The sequence below is a fragment of the Cynoglossus semilaevis genome, chromosome 1, assembly GCF_000523025.1.
Source record: "Cynoglossus semilaevis isolate Cse_v1.0 chromosome 1, Cse_v1.0, whole genome shotgun sequence".
Lineage (NCBI taxonomy): Eukaryota > Metazoa > Chordata > Actinopteri > Pleuronectiformes > Cynoglossidae > Cynoglossus > Cynoglossus semilaevis.
The window spans coordinates 21,781,864-21,792,766 of NC_024307.1; the positions used below are offsets into that span (position 1 = coordinate 21,781,864).

Here is a 10,903-nt window from a genome sequence, read left to right on the forward strand (position 1 = left end):
GTCGGCTCGTGCTGATGGGGGGGGGGGGTCAGTCATGCTTTGTGGCTGTATTGCTTCTTCAGGTACAGGGAATCTCCAGCGTGTGCAAGGTACCATGGATTGTCCGTGTAGGTTCTCATCCCGGTCATTTAATCCAAAAATAGTTACCTCGAGGTCAACTTGACAGTTCAGTTGAACTTAAGTGAACTGAAGAAGCCTCTTGGATGAGAGGTGAAAAAAAAAACACCCTACTTCGTCCAGTTGCCCTCGATGTAACTATTTTTGTACCATGAATTCTATTAACTACCAGATCTTAGCTCTTCCAAGGCTGGAACATTCTGGAGTGGCTATCGCAATCACCCGACTTAAATCCAATTTAAACTTTTTGGTGGGACTTGAAGAAGGCAGTTGCAGCATGCAAGCCAAAGAATGTGAATAATTGGGTTGAATAATTTTGAACACAACTGTATATGCATCTATGCCTGTATGTAAATATATTTATATATGTATATATTTATTTATTTATTTTATTATTTTTGAAGAACTCGAAACTGTGAAACATACGTTGTCGTCTGTCTCCCCAGAATTACGGGCTAGCTTCCGCTTTCTAACAACCAAAAAACGTAGTGGCGCTGTCTTCAGAGGGGTCGAGAGGATTCAAAGCAGTTTAGCCCCTTTTGGATCAAGTTACTATATTTATACATTACTGTCTAATTTTTTTTTTTATTCACAAATTGTTAGTTTTAAAATATCTTTAAATTTATGAGAACAATATGAAACTGAAACTTAGTCGACTGGTCAACTAATTTATTGGTCGATACGTTCTGGGTCTACAAAAACTGATTTAAAATAAAGCAAATAGACTACTGCTCTTTATGTTTATTTGTAATTAATTTAGGCGGACAAGGCTACCAAGAACTTCCTTTGGTTGATTACAGCTCCACAGGCAATAGATATTGTGAAATGAAGTATTATGCACCGGGTCAGCTGTTGCTCGGCTTTGGTTTAGCATGCTAGCGGCGGTATACACCTGCATGGGTCCTAAACACTGCACCATTGCCACTAGCACGTTACTAGCATGTAGCTATCATGTAGAGTGGTAGCAGCCCTACCTGTAGGCCGTTCATCTGCATTGAACTGTGGTGCTTATCGATTTAGAAAATTGATTAATAAGCTGATTGGGAGAGCAGTTGCTAGCACGTCACTAGCATCCAGATAGCATGTCGAGTGGTAGGAGCCCTACGTGTGGTCTGTTAACCTGTGAGGAACTGAGGTGCTCAGACATTTGTTCGCCGCGCTGATAACAAAAAATGTAGCATAAGCTATATAAGCTCAAGTAGGTTTGCTAGCAGGTTACTAGCATGTCGCTAGCGAGTAGAGCAGCGCCAGCATGTTGATTTGCAACAGGTAAAAAAAAAGTTAGTTGAGAGACTATTTTCATCAGTTCAACAAAAGCATACTTTAGTTTGGAGGTTGTAACACAGGCATTGAAACATTAAAGTTTTTGTTTGTTTGTTTTTCAAAAAATTATCAAAATGAAATGAACTTCCATTTTTGTCTGTTTTTGTCACTCAGTTTACAGACTCACTTTTTTAGCAGTATGATAGCATCTTGACAAATCACAGTAGACCAGTGGTTTCTAAAGCAAGGTGCAGGCCCCACAAAACTTTTGCAGAAATGGTGTTGCTAGGCAGATTAAGTTGTTCCAGTATTTACTTGTCAAAATATGCAGTACTGTAATTTTGTTTAAATTGTTGCAGTGACAGTGTTTGAAAAACGTTAAAGATTTAAAGTAAATGCTCTACATGTGTCAACATGGGGGTCTGGGGCTTGACATGAGTCCATGAGTCTTTGAAGGAGGACATTTTTTTTGGGGAACCACTGCAATAGGCATTGCCTTCTGCTAATGTGTGTCAACAAAATCAACCTCAATATTTTGTCCCTATCAGAATATGTTCCTCGGAGTCCTAATCTGTTTTACACTGTGACCTTTGACCCTGGCAAATGACATATTGTCCCAGGTCATCTTTATTCTATAATGGCCCAAAATTAGGTGGCTGTCTTTTGATAAACATCACTGTTGTTTTAAAATTTCAAGAAATGTCAAAGACTTTTGCTTAACGTTTAATACTTCTAGTTAATTCAATAATTAAATGTATTTAATTTGGTAACATAGTAATCGATTAAATGGAATTTTCTTCATTATCTTCAGCGTGTGTTCACAGTGTTTAATTATTTCTTCACTTACAGATGCGTTTGCGTCTCAGGTAGTGTCTCACTGTCCATTCCGTCCTAACATTTGGGTTGCTTGCCTTTGAACACATCGTAAGCACAAAATGCTACAGTCAAAAGTGAGACCGAGTGCTCTTCTCTATACTTGTTACCTGACTGTTTTGGTTTTTTTTGGGTTGTTTTTTTTTTTCAAAATTTTTATGGGCTGCAGGAATATTTGGGGAGCATTAGGAAAGTAGCTGTGATTGGTTTCATGCTGTGTCGCCTTGGTAACCTGACGTTCAGCGTGGTAGAGAGGGAGCCCGTCTTGTACTAAATGGACTAGAACATCATTTTTACCCGCACTGTTATTCCTGCTTTGTGAAGTCAGTTTTTACAGTCTCGTAAAGATTCATTTTGCTTTCGTTATAAATCTTCAAAATTCAGTCATTGTAGAGAAAAATAAAAGGCAGAAATCAATGTGTTTTGACAGTTTGTAAAAGGCTTAGACTTCACGCCAAGTTCCGTAGAAGAAGAATCAGCGATTCAACGCGACACGGGGGTTGTCAATCAACACGATCAGTATGTTCAGAAACAAAAAAAATATTTAAAATTGGCGAGTCACTCAACATAATTTCCTGCCAAAAAAAAAAATCAGTATGGATTTTTCCGAATTTCACTGGCCTGAAACTTATTTTACTATTTATGTCGTGTGACTTCAAAATGACATTTTTCTACTCAAACAGAAGCTGTTTGTTCTGCGCGAGTTCCACCTGGACTTTGCCTTCCATTAGTGACTGCAGCGTGAGATAAATGGAGGTTAGGTGTGTGTGAACCTTGCATCATGATTCTGTGGGCTGCGTGGCAGCAGGAAAACGTTAGTCATGTGAGCCGTAGGATCCCCAATGACCTGTCAGGCTTTCAAAGTGAAAGCAGGGAGCAATGATCATATTTCAAACTTGTATGAGGAAAAGGGAGAAAAAAAAAAAAAAACGCTAACTTTGCCGTCGTGCTTATGGACAGGTTTAATTTAAAACAGCGTCTGCACTTTTGCGTCACGTCAGCTCCGCTCTTGTTTGCTTAAGAAAGATGCCCATGAAATTTCGATTGACGCTTTCCCCACATCAGCTGTTTTCCCGCCTCCTCGCGCTGTCCCTCTTGTCAACTTGTCCTCACAATTTTTTTTTTTTTTTTTTTTTTTAATCACAAAACGCTCCAGGATGATAAAGTAGTAAGAGAACAGTAGCGTAACTTCCTCTCAATTGTAATGATTTGTTGTGCAGCGGGCAGGAGCGGCCATGCAAACATTGAGATTAATGGCGAACCAGTCAGAAAATCTGCCACTGTGCTTCATTATCGACACGCGGGTTAACAGGCCGGCGTTGAGGTGTCTCCATGGTGACAGTCAAATGGTAAACCCATTTGGAGAGATGGAGGTAAAAGAGCTCTTTAGAATCAGTGAAGGTGTGGCGGGTGGAAGGGCGAGGTGCCATTTTTTTCTTTTTTTTTTTGTTCCTGCCAGTAAGCAGCAGTGGCTCATGCTGCTTAAGCACCTCATTTGGAGCCATTGCTGCCATTTAATCCACTCTGGAGATGGCATCCCTTCAAAGGCTGTTTGTGATATTTCACAGGATTGTAAAGAGGGAACTGTGTGTAATTGGCCAGCCTTGGAGAAACTGGTAAAAAAAATATGTGTTGTGTGCATTTGCAAGGACAGATGATGTTTGAAGGTCTTGATGCATTTTACAAAAAAAAAAAAAATTGTATTTCCACTAATTTTTCCATATAATACTATAGTAATAGTATAAAAACTTAGTGAGTCCTCTTTTCAGATAAAACAACTCCAACTAAATTCTTTGATGGTTTTTGCCGCAACAAGTTCTGATACTACTAGCTACAAGAAGTCCAGTTGCAATGCAGGTATCCACTCAAAAGCATCTTTGGTTGTAGCTAAATTTACTACCGCTCTAATCAACCAAAGATAGTCTTAGTCAACTCATGCCATGACATTTCGCCAGGGGGGCAGCGCTTGGTAGCCTTGTCCGCCTAAATAACTAATAAATGAACAAAGACTACTATTTTCCGGACTATGTAAGTCGTTCCGGAGTATAAGTCGCATCGGCCAAAAAATTTATAATGAAGAAGAAAAATATAAACATATATAAGTCGCTCCAGAGCATAAGTCGCACCAGTGCCCTCTAGCGACCGTCAGTGTGAAAATAACGAACATGTAAGCTTTCAGTGGTACAGGAGTAACAGATACTGGTACACAAGCCTAGAGTGCCCTCTAGCGGCTGTCAGTGTGAAAATAACAAACACGTGAAATTATATTATTTTAATATATAAGTCGCACCTGAGTATAAGTCGCAAACCCAGCCAAGGAGTGAAAACAAGTGCGACTGATCCTTTTTTTTTACTAAATTATTTTGTACTGAAAAATAATTTCTGTAAGTTAAGTTACACACAGTTAATTACACGCTCCAGTCTGTCAGCTCTAACAACGGTTAGCATCACTTGCATCTGCGCAATGTCCTAGCCCGCCATTTCCGAAAATGTGTGTATAATATGTCAACTAGCGATATCAGCACAAGAACTGTGGAGGGATATTTTCCGCAGTTGTTTTCGTCATGTTATGACCAACGGTGGTGTACTATTATTCATAGCACAAACAAGCAAGACAACCATGGCCGTGGTTATGTCCCTTGCTCTCACATTAGTCGTTCATCGGTTCAAAACAAACCTTCACTTTAACATTCTAAACCGAGTCAAGAGTAGGGATGTACCTGCGTCAGGACCTCTACTTCGTTGAAACACTTGAAACACCTGTCTATCAAAACACGTGTCCTATCAGCGAACTTACTACGTCTCTGTAACGTTCCAGCTCAGCCAGTGTTAAGTAGGTCAACAATGTCAGCAGTTTGAGGTATTTCAACATCAGGGAAGGTAGACAGGAGGAAAGACTTGGGTTAAGATTTGAAGACGTGTCTTAGTGCTGAATAGGCTAAACACGTCTCTTCCTGGTTTACACAACACATTGGGTAGATGAGGAGCTTTAAAAAAAAAATGAACATGTTTTTGTGGAGAATAATGCAACTGCATGGTGTGTTATTTTTGTTTTCAGTGAAACATGGGAAACGGCGCATCTCAGTTTGTCATTGTTTTCATTTATTTTATCCTTAATTTCATTAATGTAATGTCTAAAGTGACGGCAGTGTCAATCGGCAGAGCTTTTTGTTAAATGGAGGGAAAAAAATGTGTTTTCTTTCCACAATTATATTTGAAATCTGATTTTCTCCATGCCTTGAACCCAGGAGTGTTTCTTTTGCAATAGTGAAGCGTATCATCTAGAACAGGGGTGTCAAACATACGGCCCGGGGGCCAAAACCGGCCCGCTAGGTAGTTCAATCTGGCCCACTTGATGAATTTTGAAAATAAAAAAAAATACTTCATGTTTAGAGCATAATTTTTTTTGTAAAATTATATTTTGTTACAAATTAATTAAGATTAATAAATAACCAATATACTTCTTTTTATGAAAACACAGAGGAAAACCATTGTTAATTATAGTTAATTATGTTACGTTTGTACTGGTCCGGCCCACCTGGCATCTAATCACGTTGTATGCGGCCCGTGAAACAGAATGAGTTTGACACCCCTGATCTAGAAGCTTCGCAGTGACGTGTCAGTCCTGCTTCTTAACTCAAGTCGGGGTTATTTGAAGTATGTCTACGTGATGTCTACAGTGATTATTGTAAACTAGCTACAGGCAGGACGGCATGCTGACGCACACGGTCATGTCAGCCTGCAGTGATACATGAAGTTTTTTGCCATGTTTTTTTTTTTTTTTTTTTTGCTGTTCTACAACTACGTATGCTGAGAGGCATAAAAGTTGTTTCTTTATAAACTAAGACTGAAAGGAAGGATTTTTGTACCACAGCAGCTGCTGATGTTGGCCTCATCATTACGTCGAACTCCTGATATTTGATTTGTGACAGTGGTGCGAATACATCTTAGAAAATGCCCTTTTAAATACATTCCGTAAATGTACTTATTTCACTTCACCTGTTTTATGAGTAAATAAGAGATATTTATATTTATAAAATATAACTCAGTTTACCTCAAACTATTGTGATTATTACGACAAGTGATGGGGATTTACTTTTTAAACCATGTTCTACATTGTTTGTGAGTGTAGTGCAAGAAAACGTGGTTGATATTTTGGAAATAAAATGACCACAGAAGCTACTTTTTCTATTCATTCTTACTTATATTTAGCTGGATTTGGACTTGTAAGACTCCATATATTAACAATACAACTCACGGCGCCCTTGAATAAAGCCGATTGACGGCAAAGATTGGACAGGGATACTTAAGAAAGCTAGACTATTATTGTGTGTCGGCCCAATTCTGAAGCAGTGGATGTGAGATAGCAAAAACTAGTCATGGAAAAACCATGGGAAAATCCAACATTTCTTCTGCATATACCACATATTTAAGCATAAATATACTCATAATAGCACAACGCTACACTACAGGAGTACATTCATTTCCTGAAACTGTGACTGTGTCTCATTACACAGAGCCACATGCTAAGCTGACGCAGTTTATTGATATTGGGTTACCTAGCTGTGAGTAGAGCGGTAAATGTTCCACTAAAATTCTGAAAAGTTTTGGCGTTTTTTGTTTTTTTTTTTTTTTTTTTTTTTTTTAAACCCCTTTTTTCACGCTCAGCTCGGCAACAGCGGACATGAGCGAAGAGTATCTCATTGCCAACCTGCGATTGATGCCTTAATGATTGGGCCAACATGTTTGCTTGAGGCCATCTCGGAGCTCTGCGGAACGCTTGCATGAACCTTTTTAACTCCCCTTCTTCCTCCGCCTCGGCTTAATTTGCGGCTTGTGTGCACATACCACACAAGTCAAGTAATTACGGTGACCTATGCAAAAGATACTGATCCTCGAGGCTGAACTATGTCTCAGGAACTCAGCCTCTTTCTCTTCCCTCTTTGCTGTGGCTTTGCCTGTGTGATCTCCTAAGCTGTGATGATAGCACTCTATTGATATCCTTGCAGGGCATGTTGGATACTTTTTGTGTGTGTGTGTGTGTGTGAATAGTCCTCTTGTGGTTCCTAGCTAATGGATATGTAAGAAACTACTAGTATTGTTATGTCTTAAGGGATTTAGACATAAAGTATTTTCACAGCAAGCAATGTATTGTGAAATGAAATCAGTTAAATTCAAATGTCACGAAAAAAACCAACATCATGTCGCCGTCTTCTTTTCTGATTTCATATTGCCCTCCCTGCCCTCTCTTAACCTTACAATGTTGTTAATGACTTCAAAACAAATCTTTTTCGGAAACAAATCTTCAGATTTCAGGCTAAATATTTAGAACTTTTTCTCAGAAGTTCAGAACTAAAAGCTTCATTTTTATGTTTAGAAGACCTGGAAGTACGCCGTGTTCTACACCAGCGACAGGGTTATTTCATTTGAGGGAATTTTCCTGATTAGAAATGTGAACGTCTGAACGTCTGACGATATTTGTGTTGGTGACATTTAGGAAGAAGGAAAAACAACATCAGAGCCAAGGGAGTTCAGATTTAACAATGTTAAATTAAATGCAAGGTTTTTTTAGGGACTAAAACAGCAATTTCCTCTGTTTTATATATATATAGCTATATATATATATATATATAGCTATATATATATATAGCTTATAATCAGGTACATTATACCTGATTATAAGCTGAATGTGCTCAAGAAATCAAGGAGCTGCAGGAGTTCGCTGGTGGTTGCGTTACGAATTCTCCGAAAAATCATAGCTAATTGTATAGGTGAAACACAAAGGACGCAGGAGCCATGAATGCCTCAGGCTGGCTGTCTGGAAGGTTGGCTCTATGGCTGGCTGCTGGCATGAAAGGATGGAGGAAGGGGGAGGAGGTGCAGATAGACAGGACAGCCACCACCACCACCACCACCAAATAACAGGAACTGAGCTGTAAATGCCGGCTTTCCCTCAGTTCAGTCAATGAAAGGAGGATGGAAGGAGGAAGTGGTTTATTGAAGCACGCTTTATAAGGGCTGTCTGCTGGCAGCTTTTGCTCTCCTTTCTCACCCGGCCCCCCCGCCATAAAAACATTTGTCTTCCATTGACGGCAAATCTGGAAGTTTGGAGTCAGGAGGAGCCACGGTTTGCTGTCTTTACCAGTGAGACAAAAGATTGGCTGCAGCTAATGCAAGATCTGCTAGCTGTTTGGACGGACCAGAATCCACCCCCCCCCCCCACGCTACATCTGGGTTGAATCCCATTTCCAAAAAAAAAAACTGGGTACACAAAACATAAATTCAGTAATTTGATCAAGCATTTGACTCTGTTTTTTTTTTTTTCAACAAAGAAAAAGTGAATGACTTTCAGAGTCATTTATTTGTTACACAAAAACTGAACAGTGGACACTGACACGTTCTAAAGATCATTCACAAATCAAGATTTCACATCGGGAAAAAAAGAATTCAGGGAGGCTGTTGTGAAAAAGTTGAAAATATAGACAGTTTTTTTTTTGTTTTTTTTAGGATGCTACTTTTTGCTGTTGGACTCTATTTCGATCAATTTTATCAGTAGTTTCCGCAAATGCAATCCCTGAAATAGTTTTCGTAATAATAATAATTTCGCAGAAGCTAACAGTCCGTCCGTCTTGACCAGCATGCACTCCTCTGTTCACTCTCCTCACTCCTTGCTCCCGGCTCCTACTAATATAAGGAGAGGCTTGATTACTCCAATTGCGTTCACCTGCGGCCGGGGCTGCACCTGCGTCACCATCGCTAACGTCCGCCGCGCCCCCACAATCTGCATGTACGTTGAATTTTTATTTAGAATTAGAATGTATTTAAATTTTTTTTTTTTTGTGGTTGTGTATTTCATTTATTTACTCTTTATTTATCTACTGTGCAGGAAAGGGTAATACAGTCTAGGGCAGGGGTCACCAACGTGGTGCTTGGGGTCACCTGGTATTCCCCATGGACTACATAAGGCGCTCGCAGGCTACGTTCTAAAAATAAAACTAGTCAACAAGAGGGTCAGAAAAATGTACCAGTGTCCCAGAACTAATTATTATTACATTGTTTGTGAAGTCTGTATCAAACAAGTAGCTCTCTGTTTCCAAAAAGATTGGTGACCCCTGGTCTAGGGAGGGTTGATAACAGTGCGGAGGAGGTTTCGTAAAGGGTAAATACGTATATACATAAGGCACCGCTGCACTTGTAATATGCATCTTTGTGTGTGTGCGTTGTTTTCCTGCTACTCGGAATAAGCCCTGCAGTGTTGAATTCTGGACTTTTAATCCACTTCCCCATCTGCTCTGTCAGACCACGAGTGGGAGAGTTAGCATTTAAGAGTTAGAAAACGACACACATTATTCCACCGCTGCTGCGTCAGAGTAAAATTAGCTGGTTTGTACAGTAGGTCCTTGGCTGGAGACTGTGTCGGTCATTCACTCACAAAAGGTCAAAAATGGTGCAAGGCTGTCCACCAGCGTAATGGGTCGACCTACTGAGAAATGAGACGTCCATTACTTAGCATCAAGGCTCCCTCTGATGATGTGCTCAGCTGTGCACTTTTGCACTGAATTTGTTGTGATCTTTGTTGCATTTAAAATTGCATTTAAAAGTTGCTGAATGATTGACACAGTGTCCAGCCAATGATCATTCAATGTTCTCACATTTGATGACATGTTTTTTTTTTTCCCTATATGTAAAGTAGAATATGTGCTCAAAAAGTTTTGGAAAACACTGAATTTGGTCATAAATGTGCACAGCAAACATTGACTCACATGAAAAAAAAAAAAGAAAAATTCTTTCGGTGTGCGCCGTATCTCAAAAAAAAAAAAAAAATCACTAAACCTTTGACCAAATTGTATTTCCTGTGTATGATAAATGCCACCAGGTTCCGTAGAAGCTTGTTGCTGCACAGTTGAACGTTAGATCAGTAAACAAAGTCGATTTCGTGAAAGCTCTCGCTCTCTTTTAGGAGAGTGAGCGGACGAGAAAAAGAAAGAGAGAGAGAGAGAAACGTAGCGTCGTCGCTCACGCTCAGTTGCATCTTAGCTCTCCAGGGAGACACAAGTGGCAGGAACTAGCATCTGATCCCACTCTGGCTCTGTTTACCTGGGACTTGCTGGCAACAGCATCTCCGTGATTACAGGCGTCTCTCTTTTGTCTCTGCTCAGTCCCTGGAGTTTGGCGGTGGCTCCACACACCTGTTGTTCTACAGGAAGTTAGGGATGTGCATATGGCGTTCATTCATTCTCACAACCTGGAAGACAAATAGGGGGGTGGGGGTGGGGGGGTAAGACACAATCTGTGTTTGTAAGTGCTCATCGATCAATTTTTTTTTTTTTAATTTTTTTTGTATCGAAACCAAAAAAAAACCCAAAGTGAAAAACAAATACAGAAAGCAATAAAAATAGAAATGAAATTGATTTTCTCTGTTGTGAAATACTATATGTGACAGAGGGGACAGTAGTCTAGGAATTGGGAATCAAAATAATGACGCCGTTCTGTTAAAACGACCGAATTATAATTTAATGAATAAAAAGCAAATTTTTGGGGGGAGATCTCACACTAATGCAACTAATTGCTAGAGCTTATTGAAGCGTTATTACTCAAGTCTTGCTTCACATTCTGGAGTCCATCCATCCATCCATCCATCCATCCATTC

At 39.7% G+C, this 10,903-nt stretch overlaps 1 protein-coding gene across 3 annotated transcripts in view; it reads left to right on the plus strand.

Moving 5' to 3' along the window:
• Positions 1–10,903, plus strand: part of mllt3 (MLLT3 super elongation complex subunit) — a 60,609-nt gene that overhangs the window by 6,960 nt on the left and 42,746 nt on the right. The gene's annotated exons all lie outside the window — the stretch shown is intronic.